Source organism: Trachypithecus francoisi, unplaced genomic scaffold (genome assembly GCF_009764315.1).
Source record: "Trachypithecus francoisi isolate TF-2019V2 unplaced genomic scaffold, Tfra_2.0 Contig00023, whole genome shotgun sequence".
NCBI lineage: Eukaryota > Metazoa > Chordata > Mammalia > Primates > Cercopithecidae > Trachypithecus > Trachypithecus francoisi.
In genome coordinates, this window is record NW_022680461.1 from 869474 (window position 1) to 896567 (window position 27094).

Below are 27094 nucleotides of genomic sequence, written 5' to 3' on the forward strand. Positions count from 1 at the left end.
CTTTCAAGGTTGTGTGTGTGTGGCTGTGTGTGTGTGCTTGTGTTGGGTGGTTGGTAGTTATGAGGTGTCAACCGAATCAAGGCCAATTATATGAAATCATATTAGCCACGTCTCAGTCACTGAATATTTGAAATAAAAATCAATGCTAGTTTTGAAATATTCCATAAATCGTTTTATGTCCAGCTTAGCAAGACTTTAGCTGTTCTCTCAACCTAGAACCTTTGGCATTCATATAGTTTAAAAGAAAGTTTAACACTCTACGTAAGGTACAGATCTACCTCATATTTATCAAAGATTCTTTGGGTAGGTCATAGATGCATATGTTGGGTGCATGAAAATTGAATATGTCCAGAATGTGTTTTGCTTTTACATGACTATCTGGGCAAAGTCTATTTTATTCTAAAGAAGTCAAGTTGGGACAAAATGCAACATAGACATTTTCAGAATGATAATAAAATTATGAGGAATTATAGGTATATTGTAATTCTGAAAATACCTTAATTAGGTCCTGAGTGCTCAAATATAAGGACTCTCACCCATTCTCATATGCATTTCAAATCATTCTCTCTACATGGATGCTTCCTATACACTCTTTTATATACATTTATTTGGATTCATAACTAGCAACTTTTTTATCTGCACATTGAGATTGAAAATTTAGGGCTTTTGCTTGGGGAAGTTTTGCAGAAATTGAGAAGAAATATTATATGGCAGAAATGTGTACATTTGTAGTAATAAAATGACTCTTTGATTACTGTAATGCCTGAAAAGTTTACATGAATTCCATTTTAAACATATTAGTGCTGGATAGTATTGCTGAGTGGAAAGAATTCTTTATTTAAAGAATGTGTTCTAGTGTTTATCAGAAGATGGCTGTGAAACCTCAGCTCCTTTGGATCTCATTTACCTCACTGATAAAGTGAATGGTTTAGACTAAACTCTCAATTTTCCTTCAATGCCAAAATTCTAAATTCATTTAATGAATATGCATTGCTTCTTGTGTATAAGGCACTGGGCTAAGCATTGATAGTACATCAGTGAATAAAATGGATAAACACGCCTGCTATAGTGCAAATAAAAAAATTAAACTACTGTTGCTCTCCTGGACTCTAGTGTCTGCCCAACGCTTCCATTTCTATGTCCAGTGCTATCCAGTTCATCTTCTTAAAGCAAGCTTATAAGGAAGTCCTTCCAATACTCAAAAGCTTATGACTCCCTACCATTTGCAAAATATGCTCCAAATTCTTTAATTAGGTATTATCTGTGCAATGTGCCCTGTTTCAACACTATGTTAACAATCTCATTACTTAAGAGGAAGTAGTGAGTAGTAGGAAAGGACCTGGCCCAGGAGCCTGAAGCCCTGGGTTCAGGCCCTAGTGCTACCAGTACTAGCTAGATAAATTTTGGAAAACCATATACATTCTCTGAACTTTAATTTTCTTATTGGGAAAATAAGACCAATAATAACTTTGCTCCATAGAACAATACATAAGCAATAAGTTGCATCTAATGAAAATATATAAGTGCCTTGTAACTATTAAAGTGAAGTGGCACAGTGGAAAGGTTGTAAATTTTGCAACCACATAGAACAAGTTTAAAATCTGGCTCAGTACTTCACTAGCTTTATGACTTTGAACAAGTTAATATTTCCAAACTGCTTATCTATAAAATTGATCAAAATAGCTATTCTGCGTTACTATTATGAGTGCTAAATAAGAGATTATAAGGAGAATATTTGACAATTAATAGGTAAATAAGTGACCATTGACTAGTAGCTATTTTTAAGGCAGTTAACATTTATTTTAACTCTTATGACTTGTACAGACACCATGTTCCTACTTGTTGACAAGTTAGTTCAAAATTTCCTCAGGAGATAAACTTGGAATTTATCTATCTCAATCCGTGTGTGTGTGTGTGTGTGTGTGTGTGTGTGTGTGTGTAGTATATATGTATAAGAGAGGGGATGAAAAGAGAGGAGAGGGGAAAGGAGATGAGGTTAAGGTTGGAGGGGAGAGGGAAATCATAAAAAGTTCCAACTGGAACAAGGATGAAATGCAGTCTAAATTCTGATATCAGACTTATCCTACAGGACTATTAAATAGTAGTAGGCAGTTCACACTTAGAAATGCATACAAGATTAAGGGTAGGGAGATTGATTTGGCCTTACGTAGCTTCACAGTTCCTGACTAGAGTGATGAGAGAGGACATTGTTTTGATTAAAGCTCCTGAGAAAACGGACTACCAGTCCAAACATCAAAGACTAATGAGTATCAGAGGGCTCAAACCGCCACCAGCCCTAGCAAACTTGTGGATCTATATATCACATAATATATATTATATTCACGTTTCTCCTTTTATTTAAAAATTTTGTCTTAAATTTTTGTGGGTATAGTAGGTGTGTATATTTATGGGGCACATGAGATACTTTGGTTCAAGTATTACATGATGGAAAGGGTATCCATCTCTTCAAGCATTTATCCTTTGTGTAACAAAACATCTAATTATATACTTTTTGTTATTTTAAATGTGTAATTACATTTTTATTGACTATAGTCACCCTGTTGAGAGATCAAATAGTAGGTTTATTCATTCTTTCTATTTTTTTGAATCCATTAGCAATCCTTACCTCCCCTCACCCCCCCACTACCCTTTGCAGCTCTGATAGCCATCCCTCTACTCTCTATCTCCATGAGTTCAATTGTTTTGATTTTTAGGTTACACAAATAAATGAAAGCATGCAATGATTGTCTTTCTGTTCCTTACTTATTTCATTTAACAGAATAACCTCCAGTTCCATCCATGTTATTGCAATTACTGGATCCCATTCCTTTTTATGGCTGCATTGTACTCCATTGTGTATGTGTACCATGTTTTCTTTACCCAGTGGACACAGATTTCTTCCAAATCTTGGCTACTGTGAACAGTGCTGCAAGAAGTACAGAGTGCAGATATCTCTGCAATATACTGCTTTCCTTTCTTTGGGTATGTACACAGTAGTGAGATTGCTCCATCATTCAGTAGCTTATTTTAGTTTTTAGAAGAACTTCCATACTATCTCCAAAGCGGTTGTATAATTTACATTTCCAACAACAGTGTATGAGGATTCCCTTTTTTTCACTTCCTCACTACATTGTTATTGCCTGTTTTTATATATAAGCCATTTTACACTGGGATGAGAGTGTATCTCATTGTAGTTTTGATTTGCATTTCTCTGATGATCAATGATGTTAAACACCTTTTCTTATGCCTGTTGCCATTTGTATGTCTTCTTTTCAGCAATGTATTTTTACATCTTTTGCCCATTTTGGGATTTTGGGATAGAATTATTAGTTTTTTTCCCCATGGAGTTGTTTGAGTTTGGGAAGTTTGCAAATATTTTCTCCAGTTCTGTGGGTTGACTCTTCACTTTGTTGACCGTATCCTTTGCTATGCAGATGCTTTTTAACTTCATGTGATACCATGTGTCCACTTTTGCTTTGGTTACCTGTGTTTGTGAGGTATTATTCAATATATTTTTGCTTAGATCAATGACCTGGAAATGTCTGTATATTGATACTGTGTCTGTAATTTTACTGAATTTGTTTAATAATTCTAATAGTTATTTTGTGGTGTCTTTAGATTTTTCCAAATATAAGATTATATCATCTGCAAACAAAAATAATTTGACTTCTTCCTTTCCAATTTGGATGCCCTGTGTTTCTCTTGTCGGATGGCTCTGGCTGGGACTTGATATCTATGTTAAATAACAGTGGTGAAAGTGGGCATCTTTTTTGTGTCCCAGATCTTAGAAGAAAGGCTTTCATCTTTTCCCCATTCAATGTGATGCTAGCTGTGGGTGTGGTGTCATACATGACTTTTATTATGTTGAGGTATATTACTTCTCTCTTTTTTTTTTTTTAATTTTTATCGGGAGACGGTTATGTGACATCTCTGTTTTTTTTTGTTGTTGTTGTGTGTGTATGTGTGTGTTTTTTTTTTTTTTGAGACGGAGTCTCGCTCTGTTGCCAGGCTGGAGTGCAGTGGCCTCATCTCGGCTAACTGCAATCTCTGCCTGTCGGGTTCAAGCGATTCTCCTGCCTCAGCCTCCCGAGTAGCTGGGACTACAGGCTCGTGCCACCACGCCCAGCTAAATTTTTGTACTTTTAGTAGAGACCGGGTTTCACCATGTTGGCCAGAATGGTCTCGATCTCTTGACCTCATGATCCCCCGCCTCGGGCTCCAAAAGTGCTGGGATTACAGGCGTGAGCTGCAGCGCCCAGCCAACATCTCTTTATTGGTTCAGTCTATGCCTGGCCCAGCGGCAGCCCCAGGTCCAGGGGGGCTGTGGCTGGAGGTCTCCGGACAGTCAGCGGCAGCATCAGCAGAGACCCCGGGTGTCGCGGGGCTGCGGGAGTAGCAGCACTGGTCCCCGCGTTGACAGGTGCCCTCCTTAAACCTTTTGCAAGGAAATGTCTTGAGCAGGGCAGCTCGCTGGGCCCTGTCCTCTGGCGGCTCCTTCCGCTTGTTCCGAAGCAGCCTGCGTCTCTCCTCCACAACCTCGCCGGCCGCCTTGCTGCCTGGCCAGGAATGAGGATGGGGACCCCAGTTGGCTTCCGGGTTGGCCCGGAAGCGCTTGGGTCCTCGCTGGCGGGAGCTGGGGTTGGCAATTTCCCGGATGGTGAAGTTGGCCTGCAGCCTGGGCTCCACACTGAAAATGCGGAACACTGGGCTGGTCTCTGAGAGTCACTCCCGTTTCACCGGACATTCCTTCTTCCAGCAGCGCATGATGTTCCAGAGGGCGGAGGCGGGGCATCCGTCTTCACAGCCTTCTTGCCGGCCTGGGAGAGCGAGACCCGGAAGTGAGCGTGGAGGAGGGCTGACCACAAGGACTGGAGGCTGGGCATGTTGCAGCGGATGGTGCTGCTCTGCTGGTCCAGGGTGTAGTACAGAGGCATATCCGGGAGCTCCTCAGTGATGACACTCAGGACCCTTCGGATCCGCTCCGAGGTATGGAAGCGGCTGGAGTTAGCGCGCACAGCCTCTAGTACACAGCCCACGAAATCCAGGTCATGGATGGGCTCTGCCCACGTGGAGCAACCAAGCTGGTGTCGCTGCCCACAGTGTTCACACTCGGGGTCACGGGGTGGAACATAGGCTGCGGAGAACTTGACCCGGCCGCTGGGGAACTCCTGACGCTCTGCCGAGGCGCTGAAGGTGGAAGGCCCCGCAGCCCACACACTGGAACACCAGCGCCTGCTTGCTGGCTGAGGCCTTAACCGTGGGCTGGCCGGTGAAGACACGGACAAAAACACGCACGTAGAAGTTGGCGTTGTGCTGAGCAGCGGCACCAGGAAGCGCTGGTAACGGTGCAGAGGTTCAGACTGTGCAAGACGATTCTCAGGGCCATCTTGTGACAGGCCCGGCTCTTGAGGGCCATGGCACCGTATTTGCTGTAACAGTCTCCCCGCTGTTCCCCGCCAGCACTGCCATGTCCGTGCAGATTACGCACAGCAACTCTCCTTCACTCACAGCCTGCACAGCTGCATCCATGAAGGGGCCAGGGCTGCCATAGGTTTCCAGATGGATGACGTCAAACCTCTCTGACCTCCTCTGGTGCTGGTGCATCAGCATCTGGGCATCTACTTGGCTGGGCTGTACCAGATGGGCCATATCACTGAGCTGCACATTCCGGCGTATGAGATCCACAGCCCGGGCAGAGGCATCGTTTGCAACCACAGATCTGAGCCCAGGCACCTCTAGGGCAAATCGAATGGAAACATAGGCTTGAAGCTGCCAGGCCTTCCAGCACATGCAGGCCTTCCTCACAGATCTCCCTCACCGCCGCTGTGCGAGGTTGGTCTCCTGAGGCCAGGTTTTCACTCTCTTTCAGTTCAACCTTTTCTTCCTGTTGCTTTGATGAGTCCACGACCACCTTTTGCGTATCCTTCTCTCCTGGCACCTTGATCTGGATTCCTTTGGCCCCAAGCTGAATGCGAGCAAACTCGATGATCACAGCACATGTCAGGTTCCGATTGAATTCCTGCACCAGTTATAAAAGACCTCGTTGGCGCTGGGATTTTGGCAGCCCCCTCAGTGACTGTCGTCTGCTGGACTTCACGTGGGCGCTCTTCTCCGCAGGGCCTGGTGCCGCTCTCCATCACTGCTGATTTGGCAGCCCTGGGGACTGCGCCTCGGTAAACCGGGCTCTTCTCTCATAACCATAGGAAACCGAATTAGGACCTGGGTGCCACCATGTTGGCACAGTCGAGGTATGTTACTTTTATTCCCAGTCTTTTGGTTTTTTTTTTTTCTTAATCATGAATGGATGTTAAATTCTATCAAATAATTTTTCAGCCTCAATTTACATAATCATACGGTCTTTCTCCTTCATTCTGCTGATATTATGTATCACATTGATTGATTTACATATGGTGAACCATCCATGTATCACAAAGATAAATCCCAGTTGATCATGATTAATGATGTTTTTAATGTGTTGTCGAATTATGTTTGCTAGTATTTTGTTGAGGATTTTTGCATCCATATATATCAGAAGTATTGGTCTGTAGTTTATGTATTTATTTTTGATGTGTCTTTGTCTAGTTTTGGTATCAGTGTAGTACTGACCTTACAAAATGCATTTGAAAGTATTCTCTCTTCCTCTATTTTTTGGGAATAATTTGAGTAGGATTGGTGTTAGTTCTTCTTTAAATGTTTGGTGGAATTCAACAGTGAGGCCACTGGGTCCCAGGCTTTCATTACTGGAAATGGTCTGTTCAAGTTTTGCATGTCTTCCTGATTTAATCTTGATGGGTTGTTCCTGTCTAGGAATTTGACTATTTATTCTAGATTTTTCAACTTATTGGTATATATTGGAATATAGTGGTCACTAATGATCCTCTGAATTTCTGCAGTATCAGTTGCAGTATTGCCTTTGTCATTTCTGATTTTATTTATTTAGATCTTCTCTCTTTTTTTTTTCTTAGTCTGGCTAAAGGTTTGTCAATTTTGTTTAACTTTTCAGAAAACCAACTTTTTCTCTCAACTTTTTGTATAGTTTCCAAAAATTTTTCTTATTATTGATTTCTAGTTTCATTCCATTGTGGTCTGAGAAGATGGTTGATATAATTTCAATTGTTTAAGTTGTGTTTTGTGACCTAACCTATGGTCTGTCCTTGAGAATGATCAATGTGCTGAGGAAAAGAAACGTATATTCTGCAGCCATTGGATGAATGTTTTGTAAATGTCCTTTTGTATATTTTTATTTCAGTTTCATTTATTTCTGCTCTGATCTTTATTATTTCTTCTTCTCTGCTAATTTTGAAGTTAGTTCACTATTGCTTTTCTAGTTCTTTAAGATACATCCTTAGATATTTTATTTGAAGTTTTTCTTCTTTTCTGATATAGATTCTATAGCTATAAACTTCTCTCATAAATTTGGGATTACTTTTTAATTTCTTTTTCACATTGTTCACTGTTGACATATAGCAATGCTACTGATGTTTGCATATTGATCTTGTGACTTCAACTTTACTGAATTTGTTTAATAATTCCAATAGTTATTTTGTGGAGTCTTTAGATATTTCCAAATATAAGAGTATATCATCTGCAAACAAGGATACATAGACGCAAGGATGCTTTTGCCGCATCCCATAGGTTTTAGTGTGTTGTATGTTTGATGTCACTTGTTTCAAGGAATTTTTCAATCTGCTTCTTAATTTTTTATTGACCCACTGATAATTCAGGAGCATATTGTTCAATTTCTATGTGTTTGTATAGTTCCCAACAATTTCTCTATTATTGATTTCTACTTTTATTCCATTGTGGTCAGAGAAGATGGTTGATATAATTTCAATTGTTTAAGTTGTGTTTTGTGACCTAACCTATGGTCTGTCCTTGAGAATGATCAATGTGCTGAGGAAAAGAAATGTATATTCTGCAGCCATTGGATGAAATGTTTTGTAAATATCCATTAGATCCATTTGGTCTATAGCACAGATTAAGTCTAATGTATCTTTGTTTATTTTCTGTCTGCAAGATATGTCCAATGAGGAAGTGTAGTGTTGAAGTATGCAGCTCTGATTGTATTGGAGTTTATCTCTTACTTTAGCTGTAATAATACTTGCTGCATCTACGTGGGGACTCCTTTATTCAGTGCATATATATTTAAAGTTGTTATATCCACTTGCTGAATTGACTCTTTATTATTGTATAGTGTTCCTCTTGTCTCTACAGATTTTGTCTTGAAATCTATTTTCTCTGATGTAAGTATAGCTACTCTTTCTCTTTCTTTTTTGGTTTCATTTGCATGGAATATATTTTTCTACCCTTTTATTTTTAGTATATGTGTGCCTTAATAGATGAACTGTATTTTTCTGGCCACAGGCGAGTGAGTCTTACTTTTTTAATTCGTTCAGCCAGTGTATGTTTTTTGATTGGAAATTTAGTTCATGTCTTTTGATTTGAGAGTTTAGTAATTTATATTCAGTGTTATTATTGATAAGTCATAACTTACTCTTGCCATTTTGTTATTTGTTTTCTGGCTTTTTTTGTTGTTTTCTCTTCCTTCTTTCCTCTCTTTTTTTTTTTGCAAAGGTGATTTTCTCTGGTGATATGATTCAATTTCTTGCTTTTCATTTTTGGTGTGTCTGTTGCAAGTTTTTTGGTTTGAGGTTACCAGGAGGCTTGGAAATACTGTCTTGTAATCCATTATCTTAAGCTGATAATAATTTAATGCTGTTTGCATGGACAATCAAACCAGCAAACAAAAAGAAAACTAATAAAAACTATGCCTTAACTTTGTTACCTACTTTTTAACCTTTTGTACTTCCTGTTTGCATCTTATTGTGCTGTCTATGTCTTCAGAGGTTGTTGTCATTATTTTTGACTGTTTTATAATGTAGTCTTTCTACTAAGGATAAGAATAGTTTGCATACCACATTTATAGTGTTATAATATTCTGTGTTTTTCTGTTTAGTTACAATTACCAGTGGGTTTTGCGCCTTCAGATGATTTGTTATTTCTGATTAACATCTTTTTATTTTTGAATGAAGTACTCCATTAAGTGTTTCTTGTGGGGTAGGTCTGGTGTGACTGAAATCCCTCAGCTTTTGTTTGTCTAAGAAAGTATTTCTCCTTCATGTTTGAAGGTTATTTTTACCATATGTATTATTCTAGGGTAAAAGTATTTTCCTTCAGCACTTTAAGTATGCCTTACCATTCTCTTCCAGCTTATAAGATTTCCACTGAGAAGTCCAGAAGTATTGGAGCTCTACTGCATGTTATTTGATTCTTTTCTCTTGCTGCTTTTAGGATCCTTTCTCCATCCTTGACCCTTTGGGAGTTTGGCTGTTAAATGCCTTGAGGTATCATCTTTGGGTTAAATCTGCTTGATGCTCTATAACCTTCTTGTACTTAGATATTGACATCTTTCTCTAAGTTTAAAAATTCTCTTTTATTGTCACTTTGAATAATATTTGTACTTCTAACTCAATCTCTACCACCTCTTTAAGGCTCTTAGCTCTGATTTTCCCCTTTGAAGTTATTTTCTAGATCCTGTATATGTGCTTCCTTGTTTTTTTATTTTTATTTTTTGTTATTTATCCTCTTACTGTGTATTTTCAAATAGCCTATCTTTAAGCTCACTAATTATTTCTTCTGCTTGAAGAATTCTGCTATTTAAAAAATGTAATGCACTCTTTAGTATGCCTATTGTATTTTTCAGGTCCAAATTTTCTGCTTGCTTCTTTTAAATTATTTGAATCTCTTTGTTAAATTTCTCTGATAGAATTCTGAATTCCTTCTCTTTGTTATCTTGAATTTCTTTGAGTTTTTGTAACACAACTATTTTGTATTCTCTGTCCGAAAGGTCACATATCTTTGTTTCCTTAGGATTGGCCACTGGTGCCTTGTTTAGTTAGTTGGTTGGGTTTATGTTTTCCTGGATAATCTTGATACTTGTAGATGTTCATCTGTGTCTGGGCATTGAAGAGTTGCATATTTATTGTAGTCTTCACTGTCTGGGTTTGTTCATACCTGTCCTTGAGAAGGCTTTCCAGATATTCAAAAGGACTTGGGTGTTCTGATCTAAGCTGTGTCTACTTTAGGGGGCACCTCAAGCACAGTAACACTGTTGTTCTTGCAGACCTGTAGAGGTACTGCTTTGAAGGTCTTGGACAAGATTCAGGAGAATTCTTTAGATTATCAAGCAGAAACTCTTGTTCCCTTCTCTTAGTTTCTCCCAAACGTACAGAGTCCCTCTCTGTTCTGAGCCACCTGAAGCTGAGCATGGAGTGATATAAGCGCCCCTGTGGCCTCTACCACTGTGACTGCACTGGGTCAGACCTGAAGCCAGTGCATCATTGGGTCTCACCCATGGCCTACTGTAAGCACTTCCTTTCTCCCACCTATGTTTGCTCAATGCCCTGGGGCTCTACAATCAGCAGGGGGCAAAGGCAGCCAGGCCTGTGTCCTTCCTTTCAGGGCAGCAAGCTCCCCCTAGCCCCAGGCATTTCCAGAGTTGCAGTCTGGGAGCCACGGGCTAGATTCAAAAGCCTTTTAGAAGTCTGCCTAGTATTCTGTTGTACTGTGGCTGAGCTGGCACTCAATCCACTGGATGCCATTCTTTCCACTCTTCCCTCCTTTTTCCAAAAGTAGAGGAGTCTCACCCCATGGCCACCACCACCACGGGCACGTGTGGAATGCTACCAGTCTACTACCAATAGTCCCTTAATGTCCCAGGTCTCTTCAGTCAGCATGTGGTGAATGCTGCCTTGCGTGGGACTCACCCTCCAGAGACATGAACTCCTCTCTGGCCCAGAGCAGGTCTAGAAATGCCATCCAATAGCCAAGTCCCAAGTGCCTGTTTGGTGCTCTGCACACTCTGGCTAAACTGATACTTAACATGCAAGAGAAAGTCCCTTTTACCTTTCTGTCTGCTTTTCTCAAGCAGAAGGAGTCTTTGCCCACAGCCGCCACAGCTAGAAATTTGCTGAGTCTTACCTGAATCCATCAAGTCTCAGACCCACACCCGAAGCCCTCAATCTAGTGCTGGGTATCATTGCTGGTTATTCAGGGCCCAGGGGCTCTTCAATTAGCAGGTGATGAATGCTGCCAGAACTAGGTCCTTCCCCTCAAGGCAACAGGTTCCCTTCTGGCTCAGCGTGTGTCTAGTAATGTCATTTGGGAGCTAGGTCCTGGAAACAGGGCCTCAAGACTCTGATGAGTGCCCTACCCTGCTGTGGCTGAGCTGGCATTGAAATGAAAGACAAAGTCCTTCCCTTTCTTACCTCTCTTATCCTCGGTGGAAGGAAGGAGTCTCTTTTGGGGCTTTGAAATTTGCATACTGAGGTAAGGAGAGGGATCATGCCAACAATCCCTTGGCTGCCCAAGCTGGTATTTCAGTAGGTCTCCTGCCTCCCAGTTCACTGACTCTGGCCCCAGTTCCTCACTAAGACTCTTCTAGGTGTTTCAGTCCTTGTTTCCTAGACTGCATTTCGCGTTTATTTAGAGTCCCAGAGTATGTTAGCCTAGGTTGGTGAAGTTTGAAGGAACTCAGTTTCCGACCTCAGGGACTGTGTGATTCCCCGCTTGCTAGGGCTGGTTTAAATTCTCCCTTCATGGGCAGGCATTAGTTGAGCTTGGTCTGGTTTTTCTTTCTGCTCTTACACAACATCACTGAATTCAATGCCTCACAATTGCTGTGCTCTCCCTCTTGCAGTGAACTTAAACACTCTTGGCATCTTGCTGCAGCTGCCATGGGGTGGGGGAGAGTGCCATTGGTGAATCAAGACTTTTTTTCTAGCTTTTTAGTGCCTCTTTCAATGATATGAAGTTAAACCAGTACTGTGAGTGTTCATCTGATTTTTGGTTATCATAAAAGTGCATTTTTAATGTATATAGTTGTTAAATCGGTGTACTTGAGGGGTGGAGTGGCAACTGGTAAAGTCTTCCATTTAATCATCTTTCTCTGCCTCCTCAGCATATGTATTTTTTGAGAGTTTAGAAGGACAGAGCTGTTAAATACAAAATGTAAACAAGGCAGAAACAACCTAAGCATGTCTCCTATAACAAAGTTAATTTATATTCCTCTGGGATTACATGCTAGGACTTTATAACCCTTTTTCAATGTGCATATTGTCATGGGAACAGCATGCTGAACCTTGGAAGATAACATAGAAGAGATGAAAGATTTAGTAAGGTTTGATTTCATGAAAATGCAAAAGATCTGATTTTTATCCTGTAGTTAATGTTTATTTGCTGTAATTGAACTTTTTTTTTTTTTTTGAACAGAGTCTTGCTCTGTCACCCAGGCTGGAGTGTGGTGGTGCGATCTCGGCTCACTGCAAACTCTGCCTCCCGGGTTCATGCCATTCTCCTGCCTCACCCTCCCGAGTAGCTAGGACTACAGGTGCCCGCCACCACGCCTGGCTAATTTTTGTATTTTTAGTAGAGACGGGGTTTCACCGTGTTAGTCAGGGTGGTCTTGATCTCCTGACCTCGTGATCCGCCCACCTCGGCCTCCCAAAGTGCTGGGATTACAGGCACATTTTTTATGTGTACAGAGTATGCTGGTGATAGAAATTCTTTATTTTGGCACCCTCCTCTACTGCTTCTCTGATTACTGTGAAATAAAGCTAGCAATTAAAAATGAACAGTTGAAATTCATAGAAATACCCAACCAATATTTTAAACTATTGTTCTAAATAGCACTTAGGTCAAAGGGGGACTTCAAACTCCAAATGCAGACTATTTGGATACATTACCAGTGAGAGCACTACATCTCACTCAAAGTATATGGATGGTGGTGAAAGATGAGTTTAGAAGGTTAATCATCTTATGTGTTTATCAATAATTCAACTAAGTAGAATAAAGTAAATTGAAATAAATACAAGAGAGCATTTATTTAATACATATTTATTTTGTGCCTACTATGTGCTAGACACTGTGCTAGGTACTAAAAATAAAGCAGAAATGCAACCAAGTCTGTGAACCCATGGAGCTTACATTGTAATAGAGAGAAATGGAAAACTAACCTGTACATTGTTAAGTGAGTAATATGTCAGATGGGAAGTGCTTGAGATGTGAACAGATGTGACATGTATTTATTCTCAGTGAAAGCTTCAAGAATCAACATGCATGATTTGCCATCTTTTCTTTTTTTTTGACTCTGATCATGAAAACGGGTGTCAAGATGGAACTTCCATCAGCCATGGTCCATGAATAACTACAATAAGTAGACCTCTTGCTGATTCCCTGGCATGAGGTATAAATGAGAATAAACATTGTTGTTTTAAGCCACAGGCATTTTCATGCTTTTTCTTATTGCAGTATAATCTGACTCATACATCTAAGTGAAAATGTCACATAGGTAGCTGATGATACAAAATGCTGGAAGATAAATCATAATTATTAGTATATAAGGGTATTTAAATAATGGAACTGGAAAATATTACTGAGGGAATAAGTGTATAGAAGGGGTCTGAGGATTGAGCTCTGGATTTTTCCAAAGTTAAGAGATCAATGAGAAGATAAGGCCTCACAAAGAGAAAGATAAAAAAACAATAAGCAATACATGAGAAATAATACAATAACAAGTATTCTTGAACACGAGAATAGAGTATTTCAAGGAAGAAGAAATACCAATGGTTCTAATGTTGCCAATGGATCACAGAAGAGGAGAAATGAGAATTAATCACTGTATGTATAATGTGAGATCACTCCATCTTTGATAGAGGAGTTTTGGTGGAGTGATAGAAAATTCAGTTTTAATGGAGTGAATTGATGAGAGAATGGATGTAAGAAAGTGGAAGCAGGCCGGGCGCGGTGGCTCAAGCCTGTAATCCTAGCACTTTGGGAGACCGAGACGGCCGGATCACGAGGTCAGGAGATCGAGACCATCCTGGCTAATACAGTGAAACTCTGTCTCTACTTAAAAATACAAAAAACTGGCCGGGCGACGAGGCGGGCGCCTGTAGTCCCAGCTACTCGGGAGGCTGAGGCAGGAGAATGGCGTGAACCCGGGAGGCGGAGCTTGCAGTGAGCTGAGATCCGGCCACTGCACTCCAGCCTGGGTGGCAGAGCAAGACTCCGTCTCAAAAAAAAAAAAAAAAAAAAAGAAAAGAAAGTGGAAGCAATGAGAATAGACAATTTTTAAAGCCATTGTTCGGTAAGGGGGAGCAAAGACTATTTTAGCTCCCACATATAAGTGGAATCATGCACTATATGCCTTTCTGTGCCTGGCTCGTTTCACTTAACATAATGTTTTCTGGGTTCATTTATATTGTCACATATGTCAGAATTTTATTCTTTATTAAGGCTGAATAATATTCTATTATCTATCTATCTATCTATTACATTATCTTTATCCATTCACTTGTCAATAGACAATTGGGTTGTTTCTATATCTTGTCTGTTGTGAGTGATGCTGCAATGAAGGAAGAAAGGAAGAAGGAAATAAGGAAGAAAGGAAGGAAAGAAAAATTAATAAGAGTCAACAGACAGTGAAATAATCAAATAAGCTGTGATATGTATATAGAGAGATAGATAGGTATCAGCTTATTTATACTATTTTCATGGTATACATATATGCAAGTATATATATATGCAAGTGTATATATATAAATATATACACACACACAGCTTATTTATACTATTTCCATGGTGTGTATATGTATATTACATAATGTACATAATATATAATTGAATTTTAAAATGTTTAATTTTAAATGTGAAAAAGAGTGTCTCATATATAATGACATACACCACGTTGTTAAGTGAGAAAATAAAGTTTCAGACAATTGTTTATAGTATGATAGTATTTTTACTTTTTTTGTTTTTTGTAAATACCTACTCTTCTTTTAGAGCTATTTGTGAATGAGGAATGGAAATGCAAGGATTTTAATATAGAAAGAACTCTAAGTGAAAAAAAGGGGTAGAACCGTACACATTTCTAAACTTTACCAAATGATGGGGTTTTTCAAATGCCACTATCTAAGCAGAGAGGTGGTATATGCGGTAGGATTCTTCTTCAAGGATTAGGAAAGCTGGCTCTTAAAATTAGCATCTTGATTGAAGGCTAACTCAAAGTTGAGTGTTAGTTCATTATCTGTCAAGTATGGTCAACTGTGGTAGGCTGAATGGAGTCAAAGTGAAGCTGAAACTCAGAGTGTTTACTCACTTTTCTTACCCCATTTGAGTACCTTCTTTCAAGTAATACTAAACCTCTGCCCAGGTCTGCAGCTGGCAATAACAATACTGGTCAAGATTTTGATGTGTGTTTCTTTGGAGACATTGTTTTTGTTCGTCCTGAAGACATAATCTTGTTGTTTCTTTTGTTTATGTTTTTATTATAAGCTTTTGAAGCAGTTGAAAATTTTGTTCAGTTTTTGAGATGTTACAGGTATGAGGCTATGTGTCCTGGTAAGTCTTTAGAACTTTGGAAAGTGGGACACAAGAGAGACTTAGAGTCATATTAAACTCAGTTTTGAAGCTGCTTGAAGCACTACCAATCTTTGATGGGAGACAAGCTTGGTTATATTTACTGAAGGATGTATCAAGACTAACGAGGTACCTAAGTGAGACCCCTCTTAATAGTATCAATCATAGTGATAATATGGTGAAGGAGAGGCTTAGGGATTATTACTTCTATTGCAAACCAGGAGGAAGGAAATAAATTCACATTCTATTAAAAATAGAAACATTTAATGTGCTATCAAATAACGGCATATAATAAGCTATTATTGTTCTCCAGCAACTTCTGTAATGTTACTGTCAACAGACATAATTTCTGTGATGGCTGATGCTGGACTCTGGGAGTTGATGGATTGGAGAGCAGAGTTTGAGATCACTGCATTTTCCAAAAGTGTATTGTCTGGGGATCTAGGGAGAGAGGCAAACAGCATTCCCCGATGTTCTGCCTGATCTAAGTATGGTGATGCCTTGGCTGTGGCTCGGTTACAATATTAGTATGACCTCTGTCTCTGTCTTGTGTTCTGGGGGTGGGGGTGTAGAAGCCAACGTGAAGTGATCTCTGCCCAAGCTTCTGTCACTTCCTTTCTGCTGAGTACTAAATGATTGCATACCACACACAGGAGAGACCCTGAAGATATAACAAGTGACAGAAGTATTCAATAAGGGGTTAAGAGGACAGTGTGATTTTCACCTTTGTTACCAGGGACAGATGATAATGGGATTCCTGTCATCATGGCTTATAGAGAAGAAATGACACAATTCAAACTACATTGACTGCTCTGTTACCATCAAGAATGATGGAAAGAAGAGAAAGACAGCTTTAATATTCATTTCAATCAGCTCTTTCTTTGGTTTGGTTAACTGTCAGTTTTCGCATATCCATATGATGGAATGATATACTACCAGTAAAATTATATTTTTGAAGAATATTTAATGACAAAGGATAGTCTTATGATATAATTTTAAATGTTAAAAAAAGAATGCCACACTTCAGGTATAATATATCCCATGCAGGAAGAAAAGCCTTTGAGTTATAAACAATGATGAAATCTCAGTGATGGAAATAATTTTGTTTCCTTTTTCTTATGTTGATATATTCTCCAAATTTTCTATTTTAAACTCTTTTGCTTTTGCAGTTTGAAAAATCAAAGACATTATTTTTTAAAATGTCATTTTTTCTTTCTTTGTAAAAACCACAGGACTTAATTCAAAGAACACTTGAAATTACACAAGTAAAAGGTAAGATTGGAAGATGTAAGGGGGAGGGATGGCATAGTTTTCTAATTTTGCTTTCTGCTGAGTTGTTTTGGCAGCTCAATTTGAATTACTCAAGCTGATGGTTTTATTTTAACCTTGTCTTTCAGAGAAACAAGATGGATAAAGTAAATGGAATGACAAAATATAGGGTTGGCTAGAAATTCCATTATAATAAGAATTAGAGAGCTAATATAGGCATTGGCACAGATAGCTAAGTTTATTAATTCTTAGTCAAAGCAAGGGCAAGGACATCAAGGGGATCCATCTCCTCTGACATCATTTGGGAATGTCTTGGTAACAAATTCGGTGCTCATAGTTTATACTCTGTAACAAAACAAGAGCAAATAAAAACAACTTACAAATCTAGGAAATGAAGAATATTTAATCAGTTCATCACTACATCTCCCTACATTACACTTATGCTTTAATTACTCTTTCCCGATTTTTAAACCTTAAATTTCAATTGTTTTAGATGAAAAGTCAACATAGTAGGGAAAAAGTTTCAGAGCTACTTGTAGTAAATCCATAATTACTATACCCCATTTGTCATCTCCATGAGGTTCCTGGTTATCTAAGCTGCAAATGCTATCCTTAAAGTGCACAGATGAGACTACATTGAAAGAACGTTTGTGGCTGGGCGCTGTGGTTCACGCCTGTAGTCCCAGCACTTTGGGAGGCCGAGGTAGGCGGATCGCCTGAGGTCAAGAGTTTGAGACCAGCCTGACCAACATGGTGAAACCCCATCTCTACGAAAAATACAAAATTAGGCGGGTGTGGTGGTACATACCTGTAATCCCAGCTACTCGGGAGGCTGAGGGAGGAGAATCACTTGAACCGGGAGGCAGAGGTAGCAGTGAGCTGAGATCGCACCATTGCGCTGTAGCCTGTGTGACAGAGTGAGACTCCGTCTCAAAAAAAAAAAAAAAAAATTAAAATTAAAAAAAAGGAAAGAATGTTTGTGCATGTTCTACAGTCTGTTCAATTTTAACAAGTAAAGAAAATAAAAAGTTGGCAATATAATAAACTTTACATCTCCAAACATCACTAGATCCCAAGGCATTTTATACTATACTGTGGTTAATGAAAGCCATTTCACAGAATAATTGATTTTTAAAAAGCAGAACTTATTTTAGAAATATAAAAAAAGCCAACCACTTCACTTTACAGATTAGAAAATTGAGGCTGAAGAGGTAAAGAGAGTTTCAAACCTAGGACAAAACTCGTCTGTATAGTTGTCATTGCACAATAATACCTATTTAACTTGTCAAATAGAGATAATTGATGCTTTTATTTGAAAGGTCATTAAAGTCAAAATGAATCAGCATAATATTTTAATATTAAAATATTCCAGATGACTCTGAGCTGTGAAATTTCTTCTGCAGCATTCCCGATTAGGTGTCAGGAAGTTTCTGTTAATGAGTGGGAAGTTAGGCTAGAAGTTTCTGCAAAGTAAAATATGTTACTTATGAGTGTGGACAAGTAAGGGTTTGCCAAGCAGAAAGAAAAACAATGCCTTTTACAAAATATTTAATTCATCACATAAAAATATAAACACATAGGTTTAGGTTTCACATATCTTCAAAATTATTTTTTAAATAATGGTGGATGCACAAGAAGCTACAGCATTTATCTTTTCTACTTTCGTAACACATGACATTTATTTCCCTTTCTGACCCCTTTGCTCCTGCTGATGGATGTAGTCTCATTTTCATGTTACTGTATTTTCATTCATTTGTTATGTATACTTTTCTTATTTACTTTAAAGCAATTATCATTAGCTTTGTAGTTTTCGTTGCTTACTTTGGTCGTCATGTCCAGTGACTGATATTCTTGGTTGCAGTGGGTAAGACAATGAGCATATAAAGCATGTCTTTTGACCAACAAACAACAGACCCTAAATGTTCACCCTAAATCCAATTAAAGTTCAAAAACCAGGCCTTTGCTTGAACAAAGATTATCTAATGAAATTGCAAAGGGCGAGTCCATTCCCAAATGCTATTTTAAGCCTCTAACTGGACATGCTGAAGTAGTATTAACTCATCACATTAAACATGTGATAGCAGATATGCTACTTAAGAATACCATATAATTCTAATTCCGTTTTGTTACCTACTCCTTGCTTTATATGAAGGACATACTTAATGGAACAGCTAATCTGTTAAATTTTAGAGGAATTCCATTTAACAAGTTGTTTTTTAATACATTCTTTCACTCATTCTTCAGATATTTGTTGAGTTTCTTTAATGGGTCAGGCATTCCTGAGGATCTGAGAATACTGACATAAAGAATCCCGTTTTCATTTAGTTTACATTGTACTGGGGATGGAGGCAGATAACTGAAAACAAATGAATAAATAAACAACATGAGTTCAGTTAGTTATAAGTACTAGGAGGAAAAGAAATTAGATGGGTGAAAAAATGATTGGAGGAGAGGTAATTTAGTCAGGGTTGTTAGGAATAGCCTCAATGAAGGAATGTAAGCCAAAACACATGTTGGAGATCTAAAGGACTAGAACATGTGAGGAAAGATTGGAATGGTAACGACAAGCCAAATGAAGGTCTAGGGTAAGACTGTTCTGAAGAATTGAGCAAACACTCTAAGGGAAAAAGTAATGGCAGGTTTAAGAATTAGAGAGAAATCCAGCGTGGCTGGAATGTAGTTAATGACTAAGTTAATGGTGAAAGATAAAGGAGTCTAGTACTAGGCCATCAGGTACTGGGACGTTTCCAGTTCCTTGATGTTAAAAATAAAGCTACTGCTGGGCGTGGTAGCTCACGCCTGTAATCCCAGCACTCTGGGAGGCTGAGACAGGTGGTTCACAAGGTCAGGAGTTCAAGATCAGCCTGGCCAATATGGTGAAACCCCCATCTCTACTAAAAATACAAAAAAATTAGCCAGGCGTGGTGGCGCATGCCTGTAATCCAGCTACTCAGGAGCTGAGGCAGGAGAATTACTTGAACTCAGGAGGCGGAGGTTGCAGTGAACCAAGATCACGCCACTGCACTCCAGCCTGGGCAACAGAGTGAGACTCTGTCTCAAAAATAAAAATAAATCAATAAGTAAATAAAGCTGCTATAAACATTGTATACAGTTTATTGTGTGACCATAAGTTTCTATTTTTCTGGTATAAATGCCCAGGACTGTGATTGCTGGGTGAGAGGATAGTTGTATATTTAGTGTTTAAAGAAACTGCCAACCTGGTTTCCAGAGTACCTGTGCCATTTTGCATTTCTACCAGAAATGTATGTGTGACAGCTTCATTACATCCTTACTGGCATTTGGTGCTGTCACTTTTTATTTTTTATTTTTAGCCATTCTGATAGATATATAGTAATATCTCACTTTGCTTTTTTAATTTGCATTTTCCTAAATAGCTAATAACATTGAACATCTCTTCATTTGCTTATATGTAATCTATATATCCTCTTTTGTTAAATATCCTTTCATGTTTTTTGCCCATTTTTAATTGTATTGCTTATTTTTCTACCTTTGATTTTTGATAATTATTTATATATTTGAGACATTAGTATCTTATCAGATATGTGGTTTGCAATAATTTTTCTCTCATTTGATAGCTTGTCTTTTTTTAACTTTTGATGAGGTCCAATGCAGCAATGCAGCAAACACTGATAATGTATCAGTCTTTCTATAGTACTTTCCTATGTAAACTAGTCTAATGCCATCTCAGAGTCTTCAGGAACTGTCTGCAACCACTGTCTTATTCATGCTATACTCTTATATCTCACATTCTGTCTGTTGAATAAACTCCTATACAATCAATGAAAATGCTCACTCCTCCAGCCAGCCTACTCTGATCATTCCAACCCAAATCTTCTAATGGTTTATCTTACTATACGAATAAAATTCAAGGGCCTTACCACTGCCTGCAAGACCCTACCTGATATAGCCAGTGTTAGCTGTATGACCTCATCTCATCACTATTTCTCTGCTGCACACTGGGCTCTAGTCACCCTGGCCTCCTTGCTTTTGCTCAAATACACCAAGCATATTCATACCTCTAGCCCATTTCACTTACTGTTCTCTCTGTTTAGAAAACCCTTTGCTCCTGCATTAGTTTGCTACTGAGGCTTTTACAAACTGCCATGCATTTAGTGGCTTAAAACAACACAAATGTATTCTCTTACAGGTCTGGAGGTCAGAAGTCTGAAATGGGTCTCGCTGAGCTAAAATTCAGATCTGGGCAGGGCTGCCTCCCTAATGGAGACTCTAGGAGATCGTTTGTTTTATTGCCTTTCACAGCTTCTAGAGACCATTCACATTCCTTAGCTTGTGGCACTTTTCTCCATTTTCAAAGCCAGGCAAAGAGCATCTTTAAATCTTTCTCTCCTCCACACTTCTGCTTCCTTCTTTCACTTCCACGGACCCTTGTGATTACGTTGAACCCACCTAGATAACCCAGGATAATTTTCCCATCTCAGAATCCTTAACTTCATCACATCTGCAAAGCCCCTTTTCCCTGTGAAATACTACATTTCACAGATCCCAGGGATTAGAACATGGATGTGTTTGGGGAGCGTTGTTCTGCTGCTCACACCTTCCAAAGCTTCATGTGTTATTTTCTCACTTCATTCAAGTTTCTTTTCAAATTTCACTTAATCATTGATGCCGCCTCTGAGCATTCTAAATGAAATATTGTGCCTTTCTATTGCTCTGTATTCCTCTTCTCTGTTTTCCATTCCTCAAGAACACTTATTACCATTAAACGAATAATTTTGTTTTTGTTTATTGTTTGTCTGTACTAATATACAAACTCCATGAAAACAGAGATTTTACCTTTTTTTGTTCACTGCTGTATCCCCTGCCCCTCTTATCTAAAACAATGCCTGCTGTTTGGAAGGTGCTCAATAAATGTTTATTAAATTGATGAATATTGAATTTCTGTGCGTATTATTTTCTATTCCAATGTACATTCTTAGACTAAAATAACCATGTTTTATGTGAAACATTCCAAATCCATAAAATTTAGAAACTGAAGGAATCTGATTGTGTTATGAGGATTCTGTCCCACCTAGTGAGAAGTTACAATCCTCTCTTGTGCAACACTTATTCTGACCTTGTTCACCTTTTTATTTTTAGAAGATTTCATTCAGCTATTTATGTATAATAGAAAGAACTCCCCTCACCCTTCTCTTGAGATGGAAGGTACAGACAATGATGTGAATTTCCTTAAAGGCACTGGGCTTTAGCCTTATTAAATGGTTGGGAAAACAAAAACTCATAGAAACACAGAAAATTCGATATCATATTGTATATGGTGTACATACATATATATTCAATTTATTGGAAACAAGTTTTAAATAACTATTTGCATAAAATCATGTCTTAAATAATGGTTACTTTATATGGTTTTTAAAGTTGCAATAAAGCTTAATGCACATTGACTTTTATGAATATTTTTAATATAAACAGAAACATCAGTATCTTATGCAGTTGTATTGAAGGAAGAAGTGAAGGACAAAGGAAATCTCTGTCATTAACTTACTGTGTAGTGTTACATACTTTTTTATTGTTTTGAGTCTCATTTCCTTATTTACAAAATGGTCATCATAATAGCAACTACATTTGGCTAATATCAATTGGTAAAAAGAGTGCTAATATGGTGAACAAGTCAGATGTGGTTTCTAAAAAGAAGTTATTATGAACCATGATTCAGTAATGGCCAGACAGAATGCTTGGAGGAGGGTGGCGCAGAGGAGTGGGATAGGGGGCAGATCCAGAGGAATAAGAAGGGTGCCCTTCTCCCCTGATGGAATTGGCAGCCTTCTTTTTCCTTAGGAGTTAGAGGACAAACATTCTTGACAAAAGGACCTAGGAAAATGTTAAACTTCAGTAGAATCCGAAGTAGAGGTCAGAATCCAAGGGGGATTGAAAGCGTAGAGAACAATATTGGGAATGAAGTTTCAAGAACATAAAACAAAGATTGCAGTGGCAGGAGATACCCGGGAAGGAAAGTTGACTTTAAGAAAGGAATAGAGAGGTTCTCTAGCAACGCAGCTAGCTAGGAGGAATGGGGCAAGAAGCAGGGCTGGGTACTCTGAGGGACCAAAGTTTACACAATAGATAAGAGGCCTATTTCCAGAAGTTCTGAGCAAAGGAGAACCAGTCATGAAAACCACACATTTTCCAAGGTATATGCATGCTGCTATTCCTGGATCCTTGGGTTCTATGTCTGTTATGTGTCAGACACCAGTATATGGCAATATCCTCTTTTCAGGTGAATCATCTTAATACATTGAGAGACTTAGCTCATTTATACATAAGCTCTTATTTATTTTTTAGTTTACATGTGTGTGGAGGGTAGGGGAGATGTCTGGGGGTAAGCCTTAATAGAGGCAGATGGATCTGGGAGCACCTATGATCAATAGATGACTGATCACTTTTATTAGCATACATAGCAATAAACATGGCAATAGAATTTTAAAAAGCAGCATACAAACAAGATCCATACAAGTGTAATATGTACTTTAAATTAAAGTTTATATTTTTCCACAGTACTCAAATAATTCAACAAGGACAGTAGAGAGACTCCATAGCTGTTAAATGGCTACTCTAAAACTAGAGTAGTTTTACTCTGGTGAATAGCATGTTACTAACACTCTTGCTTTAACAATGCTAAAAATACCATCTTAAAATGACCCCACTGTCATTTTAAGAGTGGGGAAGGAAAACATAAAGAAGGTTAAGTAGGTTATTTCTCAGCAATGATTGAAAATAATCTAAGCAAATCATTTGGATATGCCACTGCTGAGAAAAGAAGGTATCCTGATATTTTGACCTGTTTCCTAAAGGCCTCAAAAATTTGTGGTTTGTTTGCCTATTGGTTTGTTTTTTGTTATGAAGCCAACTTGACATAATGCTATAACAACTGGTATTTTGATCACATCAAAGAGTGAGTCAATTTGTTGAAAATAGATTAAAATGTAATATGTTTTTATCAGATTATGACAATTTTTTTTTTTTTTCTGAGACGGAATCTCACTCTGTCTTCCAGGCTGGAGTGCAATGGCGCCATCTTGGCTCACTGCAACCTCCACCTCCCGGGTTCAAGCAATTCTCCTGCCTCAGCCTCCTGAGTAGCTGGGATTACAGGGGTCCACCACTATGCCCGGCCTAATGTTTGTGTTTTTAGTAGAGACGGAGTTTCACCATGTTAGTCAGGCTGGTCTCGAACTCCTAACCTCAGGTGATCCACTGGCCTCGGCCCCCCAAAGTGCTGGGAATACAGGCACAAGCCACCATGCCCAGTCGGCTATAAAATTTTTAACTCCCTCCACTCATATCCTTAAGGCGTCAAATGCCTGTTTGACTCAATTTTTCCCTTTTTCATTAGTTGGCTGGTTTACTGTAAATACAGTACAAACAATTGCCATAGTTCTCTTATCTCTGTGAATTGTTTCATTCCTTCAACAAATATTTATGGACAATTTAAGTGCTCAGTAAACCCCTAAGCCCTGGGTATACAAATTTGAGGCAGACAGAGACTCTGCCCTTAAGGAATTTGGAATCTAGCCTCCAATCTACACCTAACTGCTTACTTGCTGTTACAGGTTTCAGTGCTGAGGCAATGAAATCAGTCCCTGCTCCTTTGTCCCCCCCAGTATTCTATGAATACATTTATAATGACATTTTACATACCTAGTTGAATTGTCTATTAACTAGAAATACCCCTAAGCGGTGAGCAACTTGAGAGAAGCCTGGGTGCCGACTAAAGAGACCCTTCTTCAGCTGAGATCCTGGCGAGGTAACTGCAGGTGTTGATTATATGCCCCTACCTGTTCATCTAGTATATAAGCCAGGGGAACAAGAGTCTTATCTTGTTCATGGTTGTACCTGGAATATAATAGCACCCACTTAATATCTGTTAAACTTATAAATTAACAAATAAATCAGTTTTTCTGATTTCTAGGTCTTTATTCTTTCCATTGCAACACACTATTTTGTGCCTTAAAGCACTGTGTTCTTGCTTATTTCCCAGGCATGTGTTAAAACTGCCAAAAGGGAAGATATTGTTGTGTTGTATGCCACAACTTTGGCACCTGCGTAACCAGTGTAGTTTTTTAAGACTGGATTTTATGTTGCTACATTATTTATGACCGTTACTCCAGCTGATTCTTCTCTTTACAGCTGGTACCCAGCTAGAGAGAACTCCAAGCCCTTGAGCCTCATTCAGGGATAAAGTCCTTTACCTTCTTTTCTTGATGTCACTGTTGCCTGACATGTCCCTTCTTTCTTATTTCTTGTGTTACTTTTCATTTTGGATCTTGCATTCACCCCCTTGGATCTTCAATTATTTCTGCAGCTTTGAAACTAACACGGCATTACTGAAATTGCTGTGTAGTCTGTCCAGTCTTTTGGGGCTGCCTTCAGTAACATTTCTTGATAAGTTCACCAAAGGTTATAATCCTCCTCAGTGTTGGCTGCCATGGCCAGCATTTAGCCATATTGGCTTCATCCAGTTCCCAAGAAGAGAAATTGAATAGGCATTCAACAAATGTTTGTTCATTTGAACTCATTCGTAATAGTAGTGGCTATAAAATGAGGATCACTGCCTGGCTCACAATAATCCCATCAGTGAACATGCTTGTGCTACCCTCCTTTTATGGAGGACTTCTCCTCTGCCCCCAAATACATCGTTTACGTGGAATCTACTATTTTCTTAAATAACATACATTCCTAGTCATAGCTTGTGATCAAGAGAGTGAGAAATTATCCAAATATAAACAATGTATGTAGCCTAAATTTAACTCAAATTCTCTTACCAGGAGTAGCCTTGAAAGACATGAAAGACAACCACCTCTGGGCTGTCTTTCATGGAGGAGGCCTGGAGAGCGCAAGTGGGAAAATTGCAATAGTCTTGGTGCAGATTGTAACATCAGGAGAGGTGTTTTTCACTGTTACCATGGGAAGAAGGTGTGTGTGTGCTAAGTAGTCAAGGGGTAAGATACATTTTTCAGAAACTGACATGGCTGTTTGGCTTCCGTTGATTCTTTTAATTGTGACATTTTTCTGCTATCACCCATTTCTTTTTTTTTTTTTTTTGCAAATACGACATATTCTTGCACCCCTAGTACTACCTAAGGTTACAATGAGTGTTTCCATGTCATTACATTGACCTTACTAAGTTGGCCACAATAGTCAGGTATTGGTTTGGGGAGCGGGCACATGTCCCAAGCTAGTCTAATCAGAGTTTGCTCTCCCGATATTTTTCAAATTCCTTTGAAGGGCATAGCTTTAGCTTCACCAAGAAGGAAGTCAACACTCAGAAGCAGACGTGAGGGATGGAGAAAAATAGAATGATATAGAAACAGAAAAAGAGAGAGACAGAGAGAGGGTCCTGACAGTGGTCAAGTCCCTGTTTCTGGTTCCAGAGTGTTATAGTTACTGCCTTCTGGAAGTTTGGTTGGTTGTTCATCTTTTCCTTCTTTTTTTTTAAATACATGTCAGCCTTCCAAAACATACTCCATTTATGTAGGCTACTTTATATTAGATTTTATTTACCTTGCAATCGTAATTGTTCAGACCAATATACTGTACCAGTTTGCAGTCCATCCTTTGATGATGAGATAAAAATAAAAAATAAAAAAAATTGTGGAACAATATAAAATTGAATATTTTTGAGTGTGTCATAGGAAGTAAGGGGAAGTATTGGTTTGATACTTTTGTTTCATTTGTGAATTTGTGTGGTGTGTTTTGTATGTGTGTGTGCATGTGCATACACTGGGTCACTAGAGGGTAATGTTAAAATTTGAAATTTATGCACTGAAGGATCTTAATCTTTAACTCAGTGGGGCCACTTGAAGACTGTAGAAAATCAGTCTAGATGATTTCAGTTTTAATGAACACCACAGGAATGTGGGAGGTGAACAAAAGCATGAGATAGGCTGATTCATTCGAGAAGCTTCTTTGTACTTGGAGCAAAATATTCTCCTCAAAGTGACACTCTATGAAATAATTTATGTTTATGAATTTGGTAAAGACTGTAAATGAGAAGGCCAGAAAGAAATTCCTTTGAGTAGCTGCAGCCTCGTAAGCTGTGGAAGAGTCCAGTTACCCAGGCGATTGGCTTTGTGTGAAATCTTCATATCATGCAAAATCTGAGAAGGAATCAGAGGAAGTTAATAGAATTAAGACAGTAAGGATTGCACAATCACAGCAGGATGATGGGTGTGCACCAAGACTCATTAAGAAAAATAAACCAAAATATGAGGATGACTCAGCTATGAATGGACACTGAAGCAGATTTCCTTCAGTACTGCTGGAATGACGCGAGCCTCCTATTTATGGACTTCAGCTCCATGAGGGAAGGATTCAATCTCTAAAGGGAACCCATTGTGAGAGAACAGCTTTATTACTGAAGTGGATAACT

The 27094-nt window shown here is 38.8% G+C and overlaps 1 pseudogene; it reads right to left on the reverse strand.

Moving 5' to 3' along the window:
- Positions 1-4278: 4278 nt before the first annotated feature.
- On the reverse strand, positions 4279-6152 carry LOC117084494 (annotated as a pseudogene).
- Positions 6153-27094: the final 20942 nt, after the last annotated feature.